Consider the following 21535-nt stretch of genomic DNA (forward strand, 5'->3'; position numbering starts at 1 on the left):
GCTTTTTCACCCAAGGTTAATGCTGTACCCCTAGAGTCATTACTTCTGGCTTTTTGCTGTTTAACTGGAGAAAAGAGTCTCTTAGATTTGTCTGCTCCAGCCGACTTGAAACCATGATTCTTATATCTCAGTCTCCTGAGTAGCTAAGATTATAGGATAAGTCACTAGCACATGGCCTTAACCTTCCATGTTTTCTTCTGCAATCCCTGATCGATCTTTCAGATTAAAAAAAAAATGTGAACAATTCTTTCACTACAGAAACCCAAGTCAATTGCATTGACCTTAGGATCCTTGGCCTGCTGGTATCTGTTATTTGAAATTTGTTTTGTACTTTTGTGAGTATGTGTATTATATGTATATACATATATAATATATAAATATATATTAAAACATATGTTTTTTCCTTTAATTCCTTTGTTTTCCCCAAACGTAAGACCCTTACTTAAACTCTGAATTGACCTACAAGCTTAGAAGTTAGGTTACTACTTTTTTTTAGTTCTGTCTATTTCAAGTGGACATTAGTTATGTCCCAGTGGGAAGGATCTTCAGAACCTAGTGCATGATTGAGAGGGAAACAGGTGTCTCCAGTATGGTCTTTGATGCCACTGAAGGGGTGTGTGTGTATGTTCCCTGGCTCAAAGCCTGCTCCAGTATTCAGGGCATAAAAGAGCCTGGGAGCTTCACTAGGGCAGGGTTCTTCTGGCCCTTCTGCAGCTCATTAGTGATATGATGTCAGAGTAGAGTAGGGAAAGACAGTTTGGGCCAAGTTGAGCAAGGTGGATGGATCTGATATCACTTTGTAGTAGTAAGCGTCTTCACACATATACAGTCATGGAGAAGATTAAAATAGGCCATTACCAAGTGGTGTCTAGAGCTATTGATTCCATGGTTTTATGTGTTCTTTACCCTTTTTTTTTTTTGTACATGTGTCATAGCATTTCCAAAGATACCTACGACTTTGGCCCTTAGAACTTAGCTATGTATTTTTTCCATGAAACTTCCTTGTTCTGTTTTTGTTTTGTTTCTTTTTTTTTTTCCCCCAGTGACTTAACAGTTTAGAAGACATGAAGATTTCATTATCAGGCATAGTCTAGTAGGTGTCTACTGCCCTTTCGGGGTGAAATGGAGGGCTCCTTTCTTCTCCGTGTCTTACTGTAAAGCACCACGGATGTCTAAGGGCCAGATCATAGGAAGTTTGGCTTCAAGGAAATCACAGAGATCATTTAGTGCTGGGGGTCTTCAAAAGCGGTTTAGAGCATAGTGGTGGGGTGACCCTGCTGTCACAAGATGTCAAAAAGCAGACTCTGCTCCCTGCTAACTTCAGAGCCCACGTGGGGTCCCTGTGGCTCATGTCCACCAGGTCCTACGTGCTCTGGCTCCCAACAGAAAGCTAAGGGGCCCAGGATCCACCAACACTCTGCGCTTGACACCTCCCTTTCATTAGGGGAGGAACTGGGAGCTGGATCAGCCGTAAGACCAGCCAGTGGATGGAGCCGCAGAGTCCAGACCTTCACACCCTCTTCCAGGCGCTCCTGCTGCCCGCAGCCCATCAGGCACAGCTGCTACTCCATGCAAGACAAGCCAGTCAGGAAATGCTTGGTCCCTTTCCCCTTTTAATTATTTCCTGTCAACTCAGCCCTAGGGCTGGGCATTTTGCTGGAGGGCACCCTATCGATACCAGTCTAGCTCTGTGTGCATTCGTAGCTTGAGAGCCCACTGCTGGCCTCCTTCCAGGTCTCTAGCACTGGAAGAATCTGTCTGGTGTCCAGTGAAGCGTAGGGGGACAGAAACCCCATTTTCTTTGCTGGCTTATGTTTGTGGGCCTTCTCACGGTGTGTCACTGTGGCACTGGCTCTTCTCAAGCAGACAGACCGCATGCTATTTCTGGGCTGTAAATTTCCAAAGCTGCTTCCCCGTCCACCTCGCCAACCGCACGCTGGAACTTAGAGTGTGTTTGCAGCTATAATCAGCACACTTAAGTATGGGTTAAATTCCCAGCGAGTACAAAATCCGTACAGCTCCCGACCCATGGAAGAAGTTATAAAAACATGACGACCTGGCCGTGAGCCCTCTGGGGCCTTTAAAAATAAGGTGATCCCTCCTCACCTTTTAAAAGCTTATTTGAGGGATCCAAAATAGCCCAGACCACAGGTTAAGGGGGCTGATTCACAGGGGACTGTGTCTGACACTCAGGTATCCAGGCTGTCCACTGGTAAATTCCTTTCTTGCTTCTGTGGGATGAGATGTGCAGTAAAAGTCATTTATTTCCCAGTGAACTTCCCAAGGATAGGCCTTCTTTGGTGTTCTCAGAACCCTAGCCTGCAGGAGCTGCACCACAACAGACTCAGAGTCAGGGCCCAGAGTGAAATCCTGTAGCTCCCCACCCCCAGGTCTTATCTGTCCATTGTAATGTTTTTGCACTTCATTCCCAGTGGTCATTTCTTTCATCCCTTCATCCCATGACAGCCTATGAAAGGCAGGGCCAATCTTAGAGCCCAAGTCTGGGTGATGATGATGCGTTGTCAGGGGCTTAGGTGATGGTCCCAGATTTCATGACTTGCATTTGGGTCTTCAGTCTGTGAATCTCAGACACTGAGGTTCTGTCTGTTTCATGTGTACCTCAGATCTCCATCTCAAAGACATTCTGTTTATTGTACAGACATCCTGGGACAGGGCCCTGCTTCTATCTTAGGACCCACTATACTTCTGCGGACAGGTTGGAGATGTCTAGTGTACCTTCACTCATGGTCTGAGAGCCTTTTAACCCGTGCATGAGCTAAGGAAAATGAGCAGGGAGCCTTCACGTTTATATTCTCCTGCAGCCACAGTCTCCTTGGTTGTTCTACCCACTTGGTAGAGCTTATTCTTTTGGCTGGTACTGTAGTTTGAACTCAGGGCCCTGTGGTTGCTAAGTGGGCAGGCAATTCTGTTGCTTGAGACATGTTCCTATGGGAGACCCATTTTTAAAGAACAAACTATAAGATACCCTGTGTTGAAAACTCCCTCCGTGTCTATAGGACTTTGGGGTTTTTCTGAACCTATGAAGCAGTGTTCTTGGTCACACAGCCCATCCAGACTGGAGGAAGGGAAGGTCGAGAGTCTGCCCCTAGCCTACCCTGCAAAGCGAGGACTCTGCCATGGGTCCAAAGGAAGCATGGACCTAGAGCTCATCTGGTCAAGAAGACCTATCCTTTGCCTTGTGCTCCTGTCTCCCTCTGCCCTGTTCTCAGTGATGTTCTTGCTGTGTGGCCATGGAGCTTTCTAGCTGTGCATCTGCTTGAACATTGAGAATACTGGCAGTTTCATAAGCTTTCAGTAAATGTTTTCTGAGTGAAGCCATGACATTATCCAAAATTTCCCTAAATGTGTGCAAAGCGTGGCTTTGGAAGAATGCATGCACACAGTTGGTTGCTCTAAGGGACACTGGTCTGCCTGATGCCCTCTTTGGCATCAGTGGTCCCTGGGCTCAGAGAACCCACACTTTGTGGAGAAGGGTGGCATCGGCAGGGGTGTGAGCATGCTGTGTTGTTCATCTCCTTTCTCTAATAGCTCAGATGCTTTTTCCCGGAGCTGGATTTCATGAGTGTTTGTGGGGCTGGATCGTGCCGTGGTCTTGTGTTAATCTCTCAGAGCACGTGGACTTTGGAAGCCTTCGGCTCCCTGGAGAACACCTGAGCCATTCTGCAAGCCTCCTCTTTGCTTTTATTTTAAGTAAAAGAAATGTCCTCACTTCCTCCCACCCCTATCCCACCCCCTTTCCAGTTTTGGAACTGTGTATTGTCTCCTAGGTGCCGCGGGCCACCGCTCACTCCTGCCGCCCACCGCTCCAGCCAAATTTGCCTGTTTTAGCAGCTCCCTATCTAGGCTCTCGGCTTCCATTCTGGGGCTGCAGCAGAGGCTGCCTGATCTTGGCTGTACCCAGTTAGGAAATGATAGACTAAGGAGAGGGAGGAGGCATCAGGATGGGATTCCAGGGACTTGGGTCACGTTGCCTTGAAGGTGACAGATGGAAACGCACGCGGCTGTCTTCTTTAGCCACAGGGCCTCTTCCTCCACCTGAACATGGAACTCGGTCATGACCGAACTTGGGTGGGCCTGTCCCCTCTGAGGATGCCACCCCAGCTGCTGCTCCCAGGGAAGGGCTGTGAAGGGCAGAGAACAGAAAGGAATTATGATAAGGTTCCACCCAGAGAACTCAGCAGCTAGGACAAGCCTTCGACGTGTCCTTTCTCTGCTCTTAGATTATTATCACCTCGTTTAGGAGGGAAAGTAAAGCATGTTGTCTATTAGGAACCTTCAAAAGAAGGTTGGAGATCTAGGGTTAGGGATTCGTGGTCCTCCGAGCATTTGTTGACAGTTGGATGGTGCTCTTGGTGGACCCCGGCTCGGTCCGGGCTGTGACTCTCCCCACCAGCCATGTATGTGGCAACCGCTTTTTCTGAATCATAGTGGCCAGTGTGTGGAACTTTGATGTGGCTGCTTTGGTGCCAGGCCACAGCCTGCGTCCACTATTCTGGGAATGTCCATGTGACCGTAATTGATTTCCCAGAGGTTCCCTGCTGGCCACTCCTTCACAGTCCCACCATCGGGTGTACAGATCGTGCATGAGGAGGGGAGGGCCCTGGCTGTCATGGGCTCTGGGTCCCTGGGTTGGTGTGGACCACAGTGCCCTGGGCTGCTGGAGATGCCGGTGCCCTGGGTTGGCATGAGGAAGTGAGGGCCCAGGATGGCGGTGGCCTGGGCTGGCATGAGGAAGTGAGGGCCCAGGATGGCGGTGGCCTGGGCTGGCATGGACAGCAGTGTGGCCCTGGTGCTACTCTCCTGTGGACCAGTGGCACAGGTGTAGGCCTTAGAGCCGCATCGTGGCGGTGTGGGTAGGTGGGTTCCTTGGCTTACAGGAACCCAGGTCCTCCACTGTGGGCGGGGACCCTGGTGTTTCAGGTTGTGCTGGGCCTTTCTGAATAGCCAGTGTGGCTCAGACATTTACTTTGGGTCTTTACCAGAGCAGCTTTTTTGGGTAGCAGAGTTTTTGAATTTTTCTCCCCTCCAATCAAATATTATGTCTCACAGGGCTGGGGCAGAAGACACGGAACCACCACTTTCCTGTGTCCTGATCTCCCTCTGGCTCCCAGGGGGGTCTGTGCCTGCTGTCATGAACAGGGCCAGCGCCGGTGCCGATGCACAGCGGGCAGCGCCAGCACGGCTCACCCTCAGGCCCTGGCAGTGTTCTTGGTGGCCATCTTCCATGCTCTGCTGGGTTTCATGGAATTAACCCAGGAGCCCCAAGGGCTCCGGCTCTCAAGATGCCTTCCATCATGAGGGGCTCCTTCCATCACACCTGCAGCTGCTCCTGCAAAGCACTTCCGCATATGGCGAGATGTGTGGATTTATGAAATACTAAAGAGCGGCCCCATGTGTGGGTTAGCTTCAGGTTGCCCACAACGTTGTATCTTACTGGGGGACCCCTTGGTCTGCGTACATGTGTGTGTGTGTGCGCGCGCACGCACGCGTGTGTTCGCCTGACACAGTCATCTAAGGGACGGTTATTTTCCACCCCCCAGTACGCTCCCTGGGCTACCTTCAACTCAGCCCCTGCCTCTGTGGCTCCCACTTGGAGAAGAGGCATGTCACCCACATTGAGAAACTTCTGTTTTCACCACAGCCTGTCAGGGAAGGCAGAGGATGGGACCGGAGCAGACCAGGGCTTGGAGTCTCACGTTCCGTGTGCTCATGCGCAGCTGGGGTGCGCTGTGCACACACACATCATGGAGGCCTTCGCATACCGCTCCGCCTTCTACATTCTACCGGGGGCCAGGCTCCTAAGTCACACTTGCTGTGCATGCTCTTCTGATGCCTTCTTGTTGCCTTTAGGAGAAGAGAATGTGGGTGCTCCCGCTACCTCTCCACCCCCAGCACCCTGCCAATCCATCAGAGAGCATGGGGCTTCCGATCCTGAGGTGACACTGGCACCTGGTACTCAAGTCCTCACCCCTTTGGGACTCTGGGGAGCTCCGATCCGTACCGCAGGTGTGTCTCACCAGTCCTTGCCATAGTCACAGCCTGCTCTTCCAGGAGGACACCCAGGGTGGGAACCAGAAAGTAGATCAAAATAAAAGGCACATACAGCACTTCCCAGGATTGTGGAGAGGGAGGTAGAAAACTAGGGTTCTCCTGACTCCGTCTACAGGTGCACCGGCAGAGGGAGAGCACCAAGTGTCCCGGTTTGCCCAGGACATTGCTAGCCAAGGTGCATGGGTGGGCTCTGGGAATTACCCACACCTGCCCTGCACAGAGGTCATTGGTCTTCTATGCTGCTTTCTCCTGTTGTTTTCCAGAGACCCAGATCCTGAGATTGGAAGAGTTTGCTTTCTTTAGAAATCTGCAGCCTGTCCCAAGAGGGTGGGAGTGTGTTTTATGGCCACGAAGCCCTTGGAATACTGAATGGAAACTAGGGAAGATGTGCAGCCTCTTCCTTCCCCCGAAGTAGGCTAGGGAAGATGTACAACCCAGTTGTTTTCTGTGCAGTGGAATCCACAACAGAGCCAAGCCCTTGGAAGTTTCCAGATCAACTCTTAGAATCACCCTCCCTTTTCTTATTTCTAAAAGGCAGCCTAGCAGAAGTTTGCATCTGACCTTCAGAAGGCCCTGCCTTGGGGAACTTGCGGCAGTGAAGGCTACAGTGTGTAACGCCAATTACCCTTGGAAATTTCAGGAGAAAGCAGTTACCACGTGGGAGAGCTACAGGGCAGGGGGCGATGGTGGAAGTCAGCGCACTCCAGCTCCTTCCTCCTGGATGAAGCATTTATTTCCCCATCTCAGAAAGGAAGTGTCTGCGCCAGGTGGTCTTGAGGCACATCTGAAAGGGTGTGGTGGATGCGGCGCCCAGCGTGATGTGGGAAGACGTCCCCTCTTGTGGGGATGGCAGCCTGCCCCTCGGCCACCTTCACTCACAAGTGGCTTGTTTACTTCCGCAGCACGCAGGGAGGGCTGAGAAAGTGCTGTCCACAGGTGACTTTAGCATTGGCTGTGAAGTGACTATGAAGTCATTGTTCAGTCAGCCTAATGCCAACTAAATGTGTGTGCATGTGTGCGCACACGCATGTGTGCATGCGTGTGTGTGTGTGTGTGTGTATGTGTGTGTGACCAAACGTATGTGTGGATGCTCACATATTTAGGACTGAAGAAAAGCTTTTTTTTTTTTTTAAGGTTTGTAACTCTTAAAAATACAAAGAGGTGGGCTGGGAAGATGGCTCAGTGGTAGCATGCTTGCCTTGCATGCATGAGGCCCTGGGTTCAATTCCTCAGCACCACATAAGCAGAAAAAGCTGGAAGTGGCGCTGTGGCTCAAGTGGTAGAGCACTTGAGCTAAAGAGCTGAAGGACAGCAACCAGGCTCAGAGTTCAGGCCCCATGACCGACAAAAAAAATACAAAGGGTTTTCAGTTCAACACCTCCGTTCCTGAGTACAATGCATCTTGATCAGTGCCACCCCTTCCATTAGTCTCCCCATTTCTCCTTCCCTCACCCCTCCCCTCAAGTTACCTGGGTCCATTTTCCCAAAAGTCCATTGAATAGTTGGACAGTATGCACTCATCTTCCTCTCTCCATTCATCTCCCCCTTCTCCCCTTACCTCCCCCTCCCAGCAACACAGATCCCTACTTCCTGCTATTCATTTTTGTTAAACTGTTAGTTCCTCCAAGGAGTTACAGTCTTAGAATCCTCCCCTGTGTTAGATAATATGTTTGTGTACATGTGCATACAACCTTGCATATGGGGAAGAGTCTCTTAAGAACCCTGCTTTAGTGTTTGAAATAAAACCAAGGGTCTTTTGGGTGTCTTCCTTTGATCATGGATTTGCAATTTGTTTTCTTTATGCCTTTTCTTTCCCTTTATGTTTTAAAAGAGCATGTGAAACTTTTGCAACAGGGAGAGAAGTACTAAATGGTTTTCTTTCCAAAGCCAGACAGGAGCGGGGCCCAGGATCCTCATGGACTCCCTGTTGCATCACAAGGAGGCTGTCTGTTGCTCCATAGATATCTGGTTTCTGTTCAGCTTGCGTCTTTGGTCTTGATTGTACTCAGATGTTATGATGGGAAAGGTCTTGTGTAGCCCTGATCTAGCCAGGAAGGACTGTGCCTTTCTGAGGGGTGGAGCTATGTTATATTTGAGATTAAAATCCAGTAAAAGTCCATTTTCAGATGCACAGACTTAGCTGAGAACCCTTTGTGCTCAGGGCACTGAGTGGAACTCTTGGGATCCTTAGAAGATCCTGCCTCTGGAGACAGTAGTGGGTTTGGAGAGATGAAATCTGTACAAGGACGCAATGGCTATTGTATTTCCAGAGTGGCATGTCACAGGAGAGACCAGGCTCTTGCTGAGACTGCCATAAAGCTCCACTGCTGTCTGACCCTTCCGATAAAATCTTCTCACTCATACCATACCTCACTCCACTGCTTGAAGCCCAGCATGAAGCAGCTCTGAGTGCTCCTGGCATTCTAGGGATGCCCAGAACTCTGTCCCCTTCCGTAGGCATTGTGTCCTGTTGTAGAAATAGTATGCAATACAGGGTCTGATCTCTATTTACTAATATATGTGAAATTTCGCATGACTACTTGGCCTTCTGACGTCCATTTCCTTACCTGTAAACCCATGCATCCTGCTGAATTGTGGTGTCGAAGAGCTCATGTAAATAAAGCAGCGATTGTTTATAAATTCATCAGCCAGCAAAGTATTCATTATTTCCCCTGCTGGATTGTTTAGTTTTATATGTACTCTGTGTGTGTGTGTGTGTGTGTGTGTGTGTGTGCGCGCGCGCGTGCGCGCGCACGCGCGTGTGCGTGTGTTTAATCAACTTCCTGAAGGAGCCTAATGTGATACCCATGGCCATTTCAGCCCTCCCATGAGGACTTACAGCTAATGAACGACTGGAAGGCCACGTATACTCCAGAATCAGGCCATCGGCCCCTGTGTGCATCCTTTCCAGGTCTTTGAGTGTGTTGATTCTTGAAGGGAGTGCTGTAATTACAATGGTGGGTTTGAAAGGTGAATGGATAAAGTGACATCTTTAGCATTGAGAAGCCTATGGATTTTATAAGCTTAGTATTACTTAAGAAAGAAAAAAGCAAAAGGAAAGAAGGAAGGGAGGGAGAGGGAAAGAAAGGAAGGGAGGGAAGAAGGAAGAAAGGGAGAAGCCAGCAAATAGCAAAAATCACATGTTCACTGTTGGAGCTGTTCCCTTGTTAAGAATCGCTGTATCTCTGGCCTCCCAGGTGCTGTGCTTGCCTGATTTCTTGCCCTGTGTGTTTAGTCGTAAGATGCAGTAGTGGTTTGGTGGCTGTGTGAGTGCAGTTGTATGCAGCCTTTGGCCTATTTTAAAATTCTCCTCCACTTGTTCTGTGTTTTCTTCATAACAAACAACCACAGGATGCCCCAACAGCCCAGAGCTGGCATGATAGCCGCGTCTTCCCAGAACTTGGGACCATTGCTCCCTGAGGTTTGTTCAGGGGTAAAGACCAGATGTCAGTGGAGAAATCTCAAGCACTAGACTGTCCAAGTAGATGCCAAAAAAAAAAAAAAAAAGATTTTCAGGTACAGTCTGCCTTTCCATGGCAGCCTCTGCCCTGGAGATTTTGCACCACAGTAAATAATGATGAGGGAATGAGGGATGTTGAACCCATTTTATCTCTATTTAAGGGGAAATGAGCTGTGGGCAGCACATAGGAAGTGAATAGGCAGTGGGTGGCACCGTGGTGCGGGGGATTGTGGGTAGACATTGCTCCAGGTAGGCTTGGAGTCAGGGCCCCATGCCCTTGCTCAAGGCTGGAACTCTTGTCACATCCAGGTTTTTGCTAGTTAATTGGAGACAAGCGTCTTACATACTTTTCTACCCAGGGTGACTTTGAACTGTAGTCCTCAGATCTCAGCCTCCCAAGGAGCTAGGATTATAGATGGGAGTCACCAATACCTGGCTTACAAGCAATTCTAACCTCATTGTGTATTTATTTCACTCTTCCTCCAGTGGCAGCCTAGTTCAGCTCACAAATAATCACATGTCAGCCTTGGAGAATGTCAAGAGAAATCTGACTCCTCATGTCATTTTACACAGAAAACCTTGAAGAAGAGGAAGGTGAAGAGAGGGGTCCAGGTCTGCTAGGGCTTTCTGTGGCTGACTCCCGTGTCCTGCTGTGGACTTCCCCTTAGTGCCTACTTGTGGGACTGGCATTCATCCTGGCCACAGAGGTGCTCTGAGGGGCCTGTGGCCCACCCCTGAGCTCTCTCAATTGGTGGGTGACAGAGTTGGCAGGACCCTGCCTCTCTTACTGGGTCTGACCACGGGGCTGGGTGTGGCGATAGCTTTCCAAACTTTCCCGTGAGGTTAAGCATCCATTATCTGTGTGGCCACTGAGGATGCATTCTTCGTTGGCTCCTGTCCTTGCCTGACTTGCCTCCCCATGTCTGTAGCTGAATTTCCTAGGAAACTCAGTCCTCAGATACATCCCTTGCTCAGGGACCATTGTCCCAGGGTCTGCTTTTGGGGAAAGCTAAATGAAGATCCTTCTGTGGACTTCTGTCCTCTTTGTGCCAAGTGTGGTAAGGTCAGAGGGTTCCTGGCAGAGTCACATGATCAGATAGCATAAATATGCCTTTGGACTCCCAGTGCTAACTATTGGATTCTGGGAGTCTTTTTATTTTTTGAGGGATCCTTGGAATAGATGGCTTTGTTTTGTGAAGTGTGCATTGTCACAGGGAAAGGGGGGATTGGCACCCTCCTTGAAGGGTTCCTGTGTCTGTGGAATTTATGGGACAGTTGTTTTTGGAGCTGTGTGTCCTTGCACTGTGGCTGCTCTTCCCCAGGGTATTGCCGTTAAGACTGGAACAAAGTGAAATTGGGGGTGAAGACAGAAGATTGTTGACCAAGATGGTCTTGTATAAGAGCAGCTGGGCTGCCCAGATCCCATCCTGGCCCAGTGTTTTCAAGTTCCTTGTCTTCTCTGGGGGCATCCTTGTGAAGGCTGAGAGAGGTGTGTTCTAGAACCTCCTGGGTTTCCTCACGTCCATGAGACAAGGCAAAATGAGAGTATCTTCCCATCCTGTGGGATGACTGGGGAGAGGGGAATAGACGGATTCCTTTTCTGGATGGTTTATGTAAAGGTGGGGCTGGGAGAATGCAGGGATCAGCAGTTGGTCAGAATTAACTGCAGCACAGGTTCCTGACTGGTTGAGCCAGAAACAGAGTGGCCATCTGTTCCCCACCTTCTTGGCTGGGACAGCCAGTGATGTCATCTGGGACACGGGAAAGAGCCGTGCAGCTGAATGTGCGCTCGAGGCACGGCCGGTGAGGCTTTGTGGCAGGAGGGCCAGCTGGCCCGGAAAGGCCTGCCTGGACCCAGGGAGCTGCAAGCTTGACAGACACCATTTCCCAGCTCTGCAAAATGCTCCCAGAACCACCTGCAAGCCTGCTTGTTACAGACGCAGTCAGCCATGGTGTTGGATGCACCTCGGCCATGCCGATACACCCGAGGATTGTCAGGGAAGCTGGGTGTCCATTCCACAAGCTGCCCTCAGTGTTCAGAGCCTGCAGTGGAGCGTGCGGCTGAGAGAGGGATACTGTGTCTGCTGCACAGTGAGTTCCAGGCTCAGAGACGTTGTGGCCAATGCCCTCATCCTGCTTAGAGCTTTTAGGTCATCTCTTGCTACTGAGTCATGGCCTATGCAGATTTTAGAGTACAAAATCATTTACAGGAAAACAAAACAAAACACATAGACCCAGAGGTGTTGAGGATAGGGGTTTTATTCACTGAGTCCAGGTGCCATTTTGTATTCCTGCTATGTTTTTCTTATTTGCATCTCTTGCATTCTCTTTCTCTGTTTTCTGTTTCTAGTCCTGTCTGATGTCTGCATGTTTCTCTCCCTTTCTTTTTTCTTTTTTGTGCCAGCACTGGGGCTTGAACTCAGGGCTGGGCACTGTCCCGTAGCTTTTTGGCTGAAGACTGGCACATTACCGCTTGAGCCACAGCTCTACTCTTGGCTTTTTCATGGTTGTTTATTGGAGGGGAGGGTCTCATAGCTTTGCCCAGGCTGGCTTCAAACCATGGTCCTCAGATCTCAGCCTCCTGTGGCTAGGAGTACAGACGTGAGCCACTGTGCCTGGCTTTGTTATCTTACTTCATTATCTTACTCTGTCTCAATGTCCTACCTTGTCCTTGTTCCTGCTGGCTGGACTCAGCTGTTCCCCGGGAAGTTACCCCGGGGCCTCTGGGAACAAGACCGCCCTGTGCAGTGTCCCTGCCCATCCCCAAGCCTGTGAACCATTACCTAATTTAATTTTGCTCCAGTTGTCTGGTGTCCTGAGGCCACCTGCTGTTGTTGGTATGGTAAGGCCTGACAAACAGAGGAGGGATGGTCAGGAGAGGGTCTTGGTGATGGCCCATTGTGGCGTATATGGTGACCCCATCTTCAGCCTGGGTGCAGGAAAGAACTGTGCAGAGATAAAACTCAGAGGACCTGGTCATGGCCAGCCAACTGTGAAGGTGTCTGAGTCCCTAGGTGGGGTTTGCTGAGAGGACTAGACAGCTCCAGGATGAAGAAGATTTCCCCAGCCCTTCACCCTGGTACCCTCTTGCCGCCATTTGAGCTTGTCAGTGGCCCTAGAGTCTCTGCTCTGAGCAGCCACACAACTGTCTCCTAATTGGTCTCTGCTGCTTGCTTCTGTGCGCTGTTGCTAAAAGAGGGGTGGCTGGTAGGATGCCCACGACATGCATCTGGATTTTGAGCGTTTGCCTGGTTTGAGCACAGATTGAATTCCTGGTCTCTGTTTACCTTATCACAATGCACCTTATGAGACCGGGGCTGTTTCTCCATTGTACTTTAAGAAAGTGCAGAATGCCTATTTCTGGAGGCTTGCTTTGCTTCTTTTGAACTTAACGCAGATTTCTTTCCCATCATTTTTTTTTTTTTTTTTTGCTAGTTTGCAAGGAAGAAAGATTGCAGCTTGGCTCATGAGCAGAGGGTCTTGGGGACGGAGTCTTGTTTCTGCACTGGCTCTGGGGGAAGAATTTTGCCCTCCTCCAGCAGCCTTATACCAGGAAATGCAAGTCACGCCGTCAAGTACGCACACCGACTTCCCTTGAAGCCCCAGCAAAAGCAAACACGCAGTGGCCTCCGCATCTCCCAGGCTCATCTCTTCTCTGTCTGCATCTCTCACAGCCAGGGCTGGCACCCATGCAGCGACACTGGGCGACAGTCTCAAATGCAGCTTTGAGTCTTTCTGCATCTGTCAGATGTGGGGAGATAACTTCCCCCTGGCTACAAAAATGACATTATGTAACTTTCTATGTTCTCCTCTACTTACCCTTTAAAAAAAAACCAAAAAACAACCAAGTAGCCATGTTCATGGCTTCCAATGTTTGTAAAGTAGTTGTCTGTTTTAGAAGGACTTTTCAGGTGGGTAGGGATGGATGGAAATGGCCCCAGGTGGTTTGTTTTGTGCACTGGCTAATTGGTATTTCTTGGAGTGTGCTTGTGGTGCTAGGAGCTGTCCCGGGAGGGACCAGCTTCCTTTCTGGTTCCTTCCCTTCCTGGCTTCCAGCAGATTGACTGTTTTACCTTAGAGGTTCGCCGTTTGCCGTATGGGTTTTTAGGAAGACAGCTAACAAGGCAGACAGCTGTGTCCTGGGGCTGTGTACCATCCTAGGTGATATCACTGGGTGAACTAATGAGGCCGAGCACTTGGTTCTGTTCCAGGGATGCATTGAGACCCAGACTCCCAGAAGATGGTGGCCTACAGGTGCTCACATCTGGCAGAACAGATGAGCAGAGGGGAGTTAGCCAGGCCACTTGCTGGCCAGACTCATTCAGGTCCTCTAACCACCATGTAATGATCGTGCAATAATCCTGTAATAATCAACCACGTCTGGTACCACTACTCACCAGGCCCAGGAGTGATGGAGATTTGGGTTTCAAGAATGGGATCCTGGAACTGGATTGCCTCTGCTGACACTAGACTCTGCCACTGGTTACTTTTTCCACCTTGGACAGTGCTTTAGTTCGGCTGATGCCATCTAGGGTCTGCATCCCTTTCCCCACCCATTAAGGAACTAAAAGGCAGGAAAGTGTTTCAAGCAGACAGGGCAAGTTTATTTGAAAATGAAGGGAAAGCTGTAAAAGGAAAATAGAGTGACTGTTCAGAGAGAGTCCCAATGTGGAGTCCAGAAGACTCCTTCCTCTCCAAGGGTGGTTTCCATAGTTCAGGATTCCTCCCCCAGCGTGTCCCCTGGGCTTTGTGCTGATTGCTTGATGGCTTGTACTCGTGTGGCCCTGGCTCTTTCCATTGATTGAGCAGACACCCAGGGCATGATGGGAAGGAAAAGCCTTTGGGCAGACATTTAAGTTCCTGCGTGGGAACAAGCAGGGCCTAGATGGGCCACATGCCATCTGCTACTTTATTTCTGCCATTTTTGTTCCAATCTACCTATTGGTTTCCCTTGCTTTCCCTCATTCTAGACTATAAAATCAATCTGAAAGTTCCTGTGCCTGTTGCTAAGAGGGTTGAACAAGGCCTTGTGCAGCTCTTAAAGCTTGAGGTGGTGCTTCAGTGATGAGCTGGTGTTTGCGAAGGTGACCAACATGGTTGTGGCTGAGCTTAGATCCGGGCCCAGGCTCCCTGATCTGGGGGAGTTGACACTTTCCCCGTGCAGGATGTACATTAGGCTTGGGCAGTGTCTGAGGCTCCAGAATTGCCAACCATTTAATGACAGACTGGACTGGATGGGTTAACATTATCACCTGTTCATGTTGCTGTCAAGCCTGCAGATTGACTGCCCAACCTGGCCTGGAGAGCCGTTCCTTCTCCCTTCCCTGACAGCCCGGGTTGGACCCAGGTCCCCCGTGCCTGAGGCCACGCAGTCCTGTGGAGCTCTGGAGGTGGATGGGGTGAGGGGACCCTGTGGAGGTGGTCATCTTCACATCCAGATTAAATCTCTGGTACGGAAGTGGGGTCTAGGGAAAGCCATTTCTTAACCACATTAAGAGAAAGGAGAAGATTAGAACAAGACCAATCCTTTCCGCCACCAGGAAATCATCAATATCTACCCCAAGGGTCAGCATGTGGTCCAGGGGCTGAATCCAGCCAGGCACCTGTTTGCACCTGTTTTTATGAACAGGTTTTAGTGGCATCAAGCCATCCATTGGCTTACATATTGTTTGTGTCTGCTTTCATACCACAGTGTCAGGGTCCTGGTGTCTACAGAGATCCCAGGGCCACAGGGTCTGGAATGGTTTCTGCCAGGCCCTCCCTTTCCAGATATGATTTTCTGACTTAACTGTTTTCATGATTTCTGAGCCTCAGCTTGTAACAGGGCTATCATTAGAAGGAAGGACATGGGCATTAGGATTCACGGAGAGGGCTGTAGTGAGCACTTTGTATGTTGTGGTTAGTGTTTGTTCGTTAATTCATCTTGGGTCAGTCCTCTCCAGCTCCAGCTCAATCTGTATCAGAAGATGGGATGGACTTCTTACCTCTGCTCACCAGAAGCGTTGATCAGTGTTGAATTAAGGCAGGTGGTCTACTGTTGGTAGGAGGAGGAGGGCTGCCTTCTGGCAATCAGAGCTGAGTGCATTCTAATGTCATTTCACAAAAGAACTCCATAGAGTATCAGAAGGGGCCCAGATCCATGCCCCAGCTCCTAGACAGGGGACAGCATGGCCTCCAGCCAGCTCCTGAGATCCTCCACGCCTCAGCCTCCTCAGGGTATGGGAGCTAGCAACATCTACCCTTCTCAGCTCTAGCGAGGGAAGGGCTAGCGACTGTGAGTTCTTAATTCTCATTTGAATTGACGCTATTTGTTTTGTCCTTAAGGGGAAAATAAAACCTCTTCCCGAAGTCTGGCAGTATAGAAGTTTCACGCTGGGCAATTTAGCTCTTATCTGACTGCTCAGTTCTGATGAGAACAAGTGTCAAGTGTATTGTTCCTTTCAACAATAAATTTCAGATTTTAAATTAGGAAGAGACAGGCAGGAGAACAAAAATATACTGATAGGCTTTTTTTTTAACTCCGAGTATAGAGAAGAAAACTTACATCAAATATTATCGGGAACTTGTATGTGTGTGTGTGTATGTGTGCACATGTAACTATATGTGTGTGTACACGTGTGTGATTTATCCTTTACTGAACTACAACTAACTGCACATAGGCAAGTGAGGAGGCCAGTGAGTCCTGAACTAAATTAAAGGCAGAAGAAAAGTTAGAGATAATTATCATCAGTTTTGAAATATCCATAATTTACTTAAAGAAATGTACTGAGAATCTTGTTATGGGTTCTTTTTCTCCTTTTCCTTCTTTTTCTTTTTCTTGTCCTTTTTTCCTTCCTTCTCTCTCTCTCTCTCTCTCTCTCTCTCTCTCTCTCTCTGTCTCTGTCTCTCTCTCTGTCTCTGTCTCTGTCTCTGTCTCTCTCTCTCTCTCTGTCTCTGTCTCTGTCTCTGTCTCTGTCTCTGTCTCTCTCTCTCTCTCTGTCTCTGTCTCTGTCTCTGTCTCTGTCTCTGTCTCTGTCTCTGTCTCTCTCTCTCTCTCTCTCTCTCTCTCTCTCTCTCTCTCTCTCTCTCTCTCTCTCTCTCTCTCTCTCTCTCTCTCGGTAGTATTGGGGTTTGAACTCAGTGCTTTCCACTTTCCTAGCTGGTCTCTGCCACTCGAGCCATGCCTCAGCCCCTTCATGCACTGGCTGGTTTTGAGGTAGGGTCTTGCTTTACGGCTGGTGGCCTGAGCTCTGATTCTCCAGCTTGTTCCTTCCTGCATCACTGGGGATGACAGGTACCTGTCACTGCGACCACCCATCACGCTTCCCTAGTAGCTGGGCTAGCAGGTGCACCCCATAGCACTCAGCCTTCGTTGAAATGGAGTCTTTTGAATTTATTCTACCAGAGCTGGCCAATAAAACATGATCTGATCTCTATCGCCCATGTTGCTGGGATTACAGGCTTGAGCCACCACACCCAGCTCTGCTTAGGTTCTCCCCAGTCTCTTGGATTAGGAACATGATCATAATGACTGACAACATACATTGGTCAAATGCCTAGAAGTGAGATTGGTCCATCGGTGAGTAAATAGGTAAAATTCGGGTACATATTGACACAGACCCCAGTTCATAGATCATATTATTTTGTGTTGCGCCCTGTGAGATCAGACTCCTTGGTTGCCCCACAGCCTCACCAACAGCACAGGTGGCCCAGCATCTTTGCCCATTCCAAATGGTATTGTGATAGATGTATGTTTGCATTTCTTTTCTGATGACTTTCATAGATATTATCTTGCTCTTTTCATCATCGTCTTTGAAAACTGTTACTGTTTCATTTACTAATGCTTTGTAAATATTAAGGAGATGACCGTTTTGTGCAATATTTTTGCAAGTTTTGAAATTGGATTTCAAATTACATTTAATTTGGACTTGACTTAGCATTTCAAGGTTTGAAGTTTATAGCTATAAAGAAATATTGCAGAAAGTAGTGCTGTCTCTCTCCTTTTTAATCAAATCATGATTTTATCTGTGCAGACCTTCTCTGTTTCTTTGTCTGCAGTGATCCCTTGAGGAGCATAGCATGGCCTTTTTTCTCACTTGCCACTGACCTAGATCCCACACTGAACGCACCCTTTTGTATATTCCGAATGGCATTCGTTGGAACACGCTTGTGTGTTTTCCCACTTGTACTGGTCTGATGTTAAAGTACTATCCCAAGGCCTCCCAGCCTTTTCACATTATAGGAAATGCTGTAATGAACATTTACACACTTCTAATATTTTGATGAACTCCCAGAAATGCAGTTATACCATCAAACCATGTAAACATCTTAAAATGTCTTGATCAATGTTGCCTCTTCAGGTGGTATTTTCTTACATTTTACCATTAGGTAGGTTTGGTTGTCACTTTCTCCATGGCTGCAGCCAAATCATTACAATTGCAAAAACATCCTTGTGGTTTTAAGGGCTGTTGGGCATGGATGTGCAGCAAACAGAGTGGCAGAGTGGGCCAAAGCTGCACCCAGCACACAGAGCCCATCAAAGACAGGCTATGGCCGAGGGATGAGCTGGCAGCCATCAGGGAGAGCCAGGCCACCACACTAACGTGTAGGTAACTATGCACACCTCACTTTCTACGTGGGTTTACTGGGCCCTCTCAACATTGAGCTTCAATATTCTTTGTTTACTGAGCATTTTTATTTCACTGTGGACAAAAATCACGCCTTGTCGTAAGCAGTTATCAAACCATATTGCTTTGCACATGTCATGTATTATACCCCATAGTCCGTGCTATCCAGCCATAGCAGTTGCTGGTACCGGGAGGGATGCACGTGGTATACTGGAGGAGGTGGCTTTTAGTGCTGCAGCTGGGGCTTCTTGGCAGGTGGAGAGTCTTGGAATGTCAAATGAAATTTACCGACTGGTCTTTATGGGGCACATAGTTGGTGCAGGTGCTGGACTACAGTAGTGAACAAAGTAAGAAGAAATTACTGCCCTCTCAGAGTCAGGTTGTGGAGAGAGAAATGGAATCTAAGCATTGGTGGGTGGGCATGCTGTGTGGGTGTGGACCGTGGTTTTGCATTTTTATCACCACTTGGAGTTACTGGAGCTCCCAGGGTCCCAGAGAGTGATGGGCAGATGTCCATTGCAGGTGTCAGGCTGGTTGGGGGTCCTTGCAGATGCAGACTACATCCCAGCCTCCTGCCCCTCCTGCTCTTCACACTGGACATAGAAAAGGGGGCCCTGTGTTCTTCATGTCAGAATGCTCATAGCTGGCCTCTGATAGCTTGTGAGCGAGGAGGACATTGCTGGGGCGTCACGGGCTTGTTATTTTTGTGCTGAAGCTGTATTAATGATTCCCAAGTGACCAAGGAGCTGTGGGTCCCCCGGAACACCTGTTCCCACTGGACTCATTACCATCTCCACAACTGTGTCCCCTCCCCAGGCTGGCTCCAAGCCCAGGCCACCTTGCCACTGTTCTAGGATGAAGAACTCAAGTTTACAACAGGGCTGGAAATAAGTATGCTTTCTAGACTTACATGATTATCCCCAGGAGGTATTCCCAGCAGGAAGGCATCTCGCCTTGGAAACTGTTCCCTGGTTGTCACTGAGGTTTTCTTGGGAATAATTGGAAGTTTGCAGCTGATTTCCTTCAGGAAAAATTGCATCAGCTCACCTGATTATGCTCAGCCCCCTCCAGGTTGGCTTCTGCACAGAGCTTCACACCCAGGAAACGCTGAGCTGGTCATGCAGTCTGAGCCCTGACTGTCGGTTCAGGGTTTTCTTCTCTTTGGGACTATTCTCTTTAAGCCAGAGCTCTCATTCTGCACCTGTGGGGTTGTTGTCAAAATGTCGGAACTCATTTTGAGTAAGTTTCCTGGCTTGTTTTTCTCTCTAGTTTTGTTTCATAGGGTCATCCCCCAAAAGAAGTAGAATAGGAGAGATCACGGCCACCCAGGAAAGAGGGACACGAGGGTGCTTACACCATTGCTGCAGTGTGTCTTCATTCTCTTATGAATTCCTCACACTTGGGTTCTCCTTGGCCAGGGCCAGAAGTTAGAGGGACATGGCAGCCATGGGTGTTGCCTTGGTGCAGGTTGGAATATGGGTTCTACAATAGAGATGGCAGACAAGCTCTTCTGATGGGGTAGGATGTTGCTGTGGCGGGTGGACCTTCGTCTGTGGTCCTCAATCCTGCCTAGAGAAAACTGATACTGCAGCCTTCCATACCTCTGCCTTCCTTCTGGAGAGGCAAATTCACTCCAAGTAGATAGCAGATCCTCACCCCCAGCCCCCACCATCCTAGCTAGCAGGACACACATTCACCAGCCTTGTTTGAGAGGATTTGTGGGGGAGTGTGGCTGAGCTCTGAGCACTGGATCAACCGAGTGACCTTCCTCCAGTGTCCATATGCCAAAGGCCTTATTAAGTTCCTGGGGGACTCTGGAGGACTCTACGATGGAGGAAGGACTTTTCTTCTGTGAGATGTTAAAAGAGATGGATTTGCTTTCTTACTTAGAAAGGCAGCCTCTACAGGTGAAATCTGGCTAATTAACAATCACACCTTTGTGTGGGCAAAGGAATTGTTGCTTGTGAAAGAAAGGCCGTGCTCCCCAGGCAGTTGGTAGACAGTGAGTGTGGAAGGGGTGTTGGGCTTCCAGTTCTGCATTTGGCACTCCTTGCATTGGGAAGTTGTTGGGTGGAAGGGTGTCTTTCTTAAGCCGCGGTTCTTTATCTGTTAAGTGAAGATAATTGAGTTGACTTCATCTCTCTCTAGGGTTGATGATGCATCGCAAAACATAAAATAGAATACAAATGTTGGAAAGCATAGCTTATTCTAAGGCTATCTCATGATACTATTTATCAGAAAATGAGTACATGGGTCCTGTGAAAATAATTAGAGACTATCATGTTTGCATCTTTCCATGGTATCTGAATTTATTTAATTCCAGTATATTCACAGTCTGTTATCAATTTCATTGACTTTATTTCACCAAATACTTGTTTAGTCGTGACTTGCAATTCTGAATTCTTTGTTCCATTCTAATCTTAATTACTAATAAGCACCCAAGTCATAAAAGCTAAAAAATCATTGATAATGAAGCTATTGGACTTCAAAGGGTAATGCAGAGTAGCCAGTGCAGGCGTTCGGGTGTTGGTTAACAAACCAGTCACAGAGACGTTGAAGCCAGGGGACTAGATCATGCCACAGCAGGCCCTGTCATTGTCAGAGAGAATCTGGTTTGTCTCCTGGTAATCTACTCAGGGAAGTGACCTGTGACAAAGGACAAGTTAGGCTGTCTTGTGATAGCCTGAAGTGTCTCTTTTCTGATTGGATACATTTGATCGTTTCTCTGGGTCCAACAAGTACTGCTTGTTTTTCCCCTTTCCTTGATTGGTGTTTTGATAAGTCTGATAAGTGTGAGTGTGTCTGGCTGCTTCCGACAGCTTTTCACAGAAAAGTGTTGAGCCCTCCCGCTTTGACATGTATACCCCAAATGGAGGAACTAACTCGGAGAGTCGGCTGCTCTACACCGTGGGGAACCTAGGGCAAGCCAGACGCGGCTTGCTGCATGCAGTGGGACTCCCCTCTTTGTGAACAGTGGAGGAGACTGGCATCACACCTGCTGAACTCCATGGTTGCTGGACAGATGAGCCACCAGGAGTCACCATGCTCTCCAAAGGAGCAAGCATGGGCAGGGAGACTAGTATTTTTTTTCTAACCTAGTTAACAAGGCAGGAATTGAAAGAACAAAACACAGCCATGTTTCTTTTCTAAAGAGCAAGATGACTGCTGACTTTCTAATGGAGCCTACATTTTTGACAAGGAAGGAAACAATAAATAAGCAAGTACACCTCTGTAGCGCACAGCCGTGGAAGGAGCAGAGAGCTCTGGGAGGTGTGGCCTGTCTTACACCGGTGACAGGAGAGCTGAGAAACTGGACGCGTTCACAGAGCGGCTGTGCCGTCTGGAAACATCACTGGTGTCATCATCCCAGTGCTGAGCCACCCTGGGATCCTTTGGC

The 21535-nt window shown here is 48.7% G+C and overlaps 1 protein-coding gene across 2 annotated transcripts in view; it reads left to right on the top strand.

Annotated features, from left to right (window-relative positions):
- The window catches only part of LOC138838610 (E3 ubiquitin-protein ligase RNF144A), a 109593-nt gene that overhangs the window by 31762 nt on the left and 56296 nt on the right, over positions 1-21535 (top strand). The window lies entirely within an intron of this gene.

The sequence above is a fragment of the Dipodomys merriami genome, unplaced genomic scaffold, assembly GCF_024711535.1.
Source record: "Dipodomys merriami isolate MVZ:Mamm:240054 unplaced genomic scaffold, mDipMer1.0.p SCAF_285, whole genome shotgun sequence".
NCBI classification, from domain to species: Eukaryota; Metazoa; Chordata; class Mammalia; order Rodentia; family Heteromyidae; genus Dipodomys; species Dipodomys merriami.